Below are 6,000 nucleotides of genomic sequence, written 5' to 3' on the forward strand. Positions count from 1 at the left end.
GTAGCCTAGAATCTTTATCTCCATGCATATATATATATACTTTTTTGAGACTTTTATGTGACTTATGCCACAGAGCAGCACTGCTAACTTATTACATGTTCAACTGTCCTGATGCAACCTGGGGTTTAGTGTATTACTCAAAGGGCACAACAATGATTGGTTATGTCCTGCCCTTACTGCCCTTTACAGAGATCAAACCAGAAACCATTTAGATACCATTCATATCCGGAGGTTCCTTCAACAACTTAATCACAACAAAAATCAGGCATCTGGACAAATGTTCAGACAGAACATGAAAATTACAGTTACAGTATACTCAAAAAGTGACCACTCACACTATCAATCAGATGAGATGCAAATGATTAGAACTGCTTTGGTTTGACAGAACAACCATTTTTCAATCCTAAATCACAACTAAATGCATAATTTATCATTCGGTGGCAATCAAAATAGTGTGATTGCTCAGAGAATTAAAAGAGCAACTAAAAAAAAAAAAGACATCTTATTTTCTACTATTAATAATCGGCATTTTCTATATCTATCTTACATATCGAATTCAACAGTGCTCTATTTTCCCCCTCCTCTACCATACATTTACGCTTCCCTCACTCTGAACAGGGAACAGGAATACTTCAGCTGCCACTGCAGCCCATCGTGCCAGTCATCACCATGACAACATATTTATGAGCCCTGCTCTTGTAAGACACTGCTGAGATTGTCTCTTACAGGGCACACAGAAATGAATAAACAAACACGAGCCATGCTCTGCACTCTTTATTAATCACTCATACACAAGAATCCAGAATAACTGTAAGAGCAAAAAACAAAGTGTTCTAACGCCTACATGTGCAGGATTTCAAACTTGAAAATATACATTCCCACAACAACGAACAAAATTGATAAGCTGTAGGTTGAATGAATGAGAACCCACTAAAACAAAACCATAACTATGTTTTGTTTTTTGATGTATTTAGAGGATTCCAACAACAACAGAAAAAAAAACAGATCATGGGACACTGTTGCTTAGCCGATGAGAAGACTTATATAACTAATGTAATAATATGTTCCTGTGGCTCAGTGGTAGAGCATTGCGTTAGCAATACAAAAGGTCGTGGGTTCAATTCCCAGGGAACACACATACTGGTAAAAAAAAATGTATAGCTTGAATGCGCACTGTAAGTCGCAAAGGGTCTGCTAAATGTATAAATTATTATTATTATAATGTCACAGACATGACAATTTCTGAATAATTTTTGTAGTTTAGTTTCAATTAATTGCCTGGGAAGAAGCTTAAAGTGAATGATATAGTATTTTATTACATAGCATATCAAACTACCTTGTTTTAAAACAGCAAGAAAATCCTATTTTGTATGACCACCTTGCGTTGGCAATGTAAACCCTTAATCTGAATCTAATCTGGGGTGTAAGAAACAGTGTAGAGCCATCAAAGACTCAGGACAGAGCAGCCATCATTCAGAGTGCTAAAGAGAAGTGAGGTTGGTTGCGGTGTCCTGATAACGTCTCCACACTTACAATCCACTAGCAGCACAGGGAAGATGAAAGCCTCATTGGTTTAGAGCTCCTAGCTATTTTTAACCCAGGCGGACAAGTCACAGTCTAGAGAATGTCTTCTCCTCCCCCAGACTACACAACCTACACCTAACAATCTACATACCTGCATAAATACATCCCCTTGTGTCTCCTGCAGTTAAAAGACTTTACAAAATGAAGGACATCAGATATGTTGAGCTTGATAATTGTGATAGGGTGTTTCGGTGACATAAGTCCAATCACTTAGAAAATTGCACACCTGAAAAGACTTTTCCTCAACAAGCCACACAATTTGATGTGTCTGGACTTATCAACTCTGGCCCTCGAGGCCAACTTTCCTGAAGAGTTTAGTTCCAACCCTATTCAAACACACCTGAACAAGGTTGGAGCTAAACTCTGCAGGAAAGCGGACCTCGATGGCCAGAATTGAGAACCCCTGTAACTATACACAGTACGTACTGCACAAATATGCAGGATCATTTACGCACTAAAATTTAATAGTTAAAATGATGGGTTTGATGATCTACAAATAAGCAGGAACAATAGAACTGGTGTGCTTGTCTTAAATCAAACAGTTGTACTGTTGAATTATATAAATGTATTAACTGTGTTCACTGGTAAGATGATAATATTATTACAATATTCACATAAATAAATAACGTTTTAAGTTAAATTAATCTTTAATTTGGTATATTTTTGTGTTTTATAATTTTTCTCACACTTAAAATACGGAGGGTGGAGGAGAGAAAATGTCAGCCCTTCCTGCAGACTGGGGTGTCTAACCCATCATCTTTTTTTACAGAATCCAAAAAGCTCCCACATTGGCGAGCTAATATTTCTCAGGTGCAGGTAGAGTGTCATACCTTCATCTGTCACTTTATCTCAGACATGATTTTGTACAGCAGTAGTAGCTGCACACTGCATCGTCATTGTCTTCTTTTTTATCCATTTTATGACAGGTGTCAACCAGCGTTGAGGTGAACTACTGCCACTTACTACATTGGACTGTCATCCAGATAGTTACAGGAGTTGGATTATTTACAATATTATCATATATGTTATAATAACATGATATCGATATTCCATTTTTTGAATAGTGTGACAACCTTAAAACAACATATAAAAGCAGTGTTTTAAAGGCTGTTCTGTTCTGTTTTGCCACTGGGAGAAGACAAGAGTTCAAGAATAGTTGAGCTGCCCAGTAGAGGCAGCATGTAAAGAGGCCTCGGGGTACCTCAGTGGACATCTAGGATTCAAACAAGAGGAAAGGCCGCTGAGGTCATGAGGCATTGATGTGCAATGACTGCAGTCCGACTGGACAGACAAGGAAGAAGAGGAGCTCAAAACAAGATACTGACACATTCCTACTCCAGAGAGCAGAGCAAGTATGCTCTCTGGCTGATTCTGCACACTGATGCTGGGTTTCAAATATCTATTATTGCTGATCGGGTGCACCTCAGGGTTTGCAAACTCCCATAAGTCCTCGCACTGACTTCACTCATCAATACTCACCTGACAGTGTCAACTGGCAGCGTTGCACACTGCCTGGGAGCAAAGCAGATGAACATAAAGGATTTACTATTCCCAGTGTGGGTATGACATCAGACAGGCTCTAGCCTCCAGCCTAACAGATTAACACTTCATAACATCATGACAGAAGCAGATCTCAAAGCAGCTATGCAGCAGCTACAATCAGCAATCTGTGCACCAGCTCAGGTGATTGTGTTGTTTGTGCACTGGGTCATGTGAGTAAGAGTGACTGTGGTTCTTTTCAGCCGTGTCAGGATGAATCACTGATGGCATCACACATCCATGGCAACAAAAAAAACCTTTAGATTGGTGGATGAGTCATTTTACTGCACTGTTGGGAAAATACCCACTCCCTCTAACATGTGGCCATAAGACCAAAGAGCTTCTATAATTACCTACCTATAAATGTACTAAAGATGTCAAAATTACTGTTACTTTAATGCCAAAACAACACTAGGGCCTACAAGATTACCCCTTTTTAATAGTCAACCAGTCATCCACAAAAGTACCCAATTAGTCGATGGGTCAATGTTTACCACACGTGAATGGATTAAGACATGAAGTGAAGCATCATTAATCATTGGACTTGCAGTTTCTGGTAAGTTCAGCACTGAGACTGTCAGAAGTAAAAGTATGCATATTCCCATTGTCACCTTCATGCATTTTGAACTGTCATGAATGACCCAATCGCCTCTGGGCAACACTGGATTATTATTATTTTTTTTTCTCACAGGAATATCAGTTTGTATATGAACACTCCAAATGAACTCCTTTTCAGACACCCGCAGCACATGCAGGGCTATGTGAATGGTAAGCATATTAAGCATGCAAGACTAAATGGCAAGACTATCTACTTTAATGGGGAAATTTTTCAATAAATGGTTGCCAAACTCACATTTAAATAACCTTAACATCAACAAAATCTGACATATGTCCTGTTCACACAAAGAAAAGTGCACAAATTTGGTGATAAAATTTTCATTTGAATGAACGGCTGTTAATGCATCTGTTCAGACTGACAATGCAACAGATTTTTTGCACGGAGAGGTGTTCAAACCTCTTCTCCATTGCACTGCGAATAAACCTGGTGGTGTTTGAAAACATACACCACAGAGAACATACAATTCTGAATATTTGTTTGAAAACATGGAAATACTGTTTGACTTCTCTGTGAAAAGAAAGTTGTGCAGCACGGTTTTGTTTACAATTGTAACAGAGTAAACGCTGTATTTCAGCTTTTTAATAAGTGCTACCAACTGTCATAGAGTGAATATGCATGCTTGCAGCCCCTCTGCAAATTTTTTTTTACACATTGACGCACTGATTTTATGCACTGATCGCACATACATTTGGCTGAGAAATCACCCCTAAAAGATAACTTAAAGTCATTATTGTGTTAAATGAAAAAAGCATCAAACAGAAATGACAAAACTTAGCTTTAGAAAGAAATATATATATATATATATTTTTTTTTTTTTGGGTGAACTATCCCTTTAATTCGTTTTTTAATATTATTAATATGGATTTTTTTCCAGATTTTTTTATTAATATGGAAATATTAAATTATTGTTATTATTATTTTTTTATGAAATGATACTCTAACTAAAACTGCTAGTAGATGGTGGTAAATGTCTTAATGAGCATGCCACTGAGTTCATTCATTAATTCGATTATTTCAAATGGCTGATTCATTCAAGAATGAAGTAAATGGCTCTCTTTATGAATGGGCTATTGAATCATTGATTCATTCCTCATTTAAAACACAGATTCATTCAGAAAGTATGCATTGCATGGAGACGCACAACAGTTCTGCTGTGGCTTTAATAGGTAATATTTGCATTGGCAAAATTGAGCAAAAACAGACAACACTGTCTCTAAAATATAACACAATATTACGTTTTTATTTATTGAACTGTTGTATAAAATTAACTTATATCCGGTATTTAAGTTTTGTCTCAGTAGTCAAGCCAATATATTCAAGCCAGCAGAGACAAAAAAAATATTAGTATGTACCTGTTATGCATACTATAATAATTATAGTCTCCAGGAACAGGTGAAAGAAGTTGTGAAATGTCACTAGCAACGCTAAGCTGTGAAAATTCTGGTGTCGTGACAACCCTAGTATGAACGTGTGCATGTGTGCACTCAGTGTGCGTTTATCAGGAAGTGGGGGTGTGGTAGGGTTGGTTAACAGGTGGGCGTCTCTGTCTTGATTAGAGCTGTCTCTCTTGGGGGCCCAACAATGGGATGATTACTTCCTCTAGCTGCTGGCAGTGGCCCAGTGCATTGCTGCTGGCATGACTGGCTTTACAAAGAGCCCTTACAGCCGGGTCTTATTGTATCCTTTTCTGCCAACCACATGCCAAAATACATCAACTCCCCACCACAGGCAGAAAAAAATCATTGGTAATAAGCTGCAGTTGTAACCACTGCAAAGGCACACGAGAAATTCATTTCTTAGCCATCAGGCTACAGGAAGAGTTCATCAGGGGTTAAAGCATAAAAAAATCCTGAGCCTCAACTTTTTCCCGGGGGTTGGGGGTTGCGGAGGCGGACACATACACAGGGTTATTTGGCAAACGAAAAAAAGAACATTATTTGAAAATGAAGTTCCTTGAAACTAACTAGTAACGTATCTGCCATTGCCATTAGCCCTGGTTCAATAGAACGAGACCATGTTTTAATACTTTAAGAAATTTTCAAATGAGAAAATATTTGTTTTTTAATCACAAAAATTAAAACAATGCAGTTGTATTTTGAAATGTTTTAACTAATCTAGGGCTTAACTAATGATTATTTTGCTAATCAAGTAATCTACTGATTATTTTGACAAGTGAGTAATCTGAAATTTTTTAGTAATACAAATAGAACTAAGTGGAAAAACAGGCTTTAATATGACTATATTTATATATAAAGTAA

The 6,000-nt window shown here is 37.5% G+C and overlaps 1 protein-coding gene across 8 annotated transcripts in view; it reads right to left on the bottom strand.

Moving 5' to 3' along the window:
• The window catches only part of LOC107655805 (histone-lysine N-methyltransferase 2C-like), a 181,720-nt gene that overhangs the window by 58,351 nt on the left and 117,369 nt on the right, over positions 1-6,000 (bottom strand). The gene's annotated exons all lie outside the window — the stretch shown is intronic.

The sequence above is a fragment of the Sinocyclocheilus anshuiensis genome, unplaced genomic scaffold (genome assembly GCF_001515605.1).
Source record: "Sinocyclocheilus anshuiensis isolate Anshui unplaced genomic scaffold, SAMN03320099.WGS_v1.1 scaffold1185, whole genome shotgun sequence".
Taxonomy (NCBI): Eukaryota; Metazoa; Chordata; class Actinopteri; order Cypriniformes; family Cyprinidae; genus Sinocyclocheilus; species Sinocyclocheilus anshuiensis.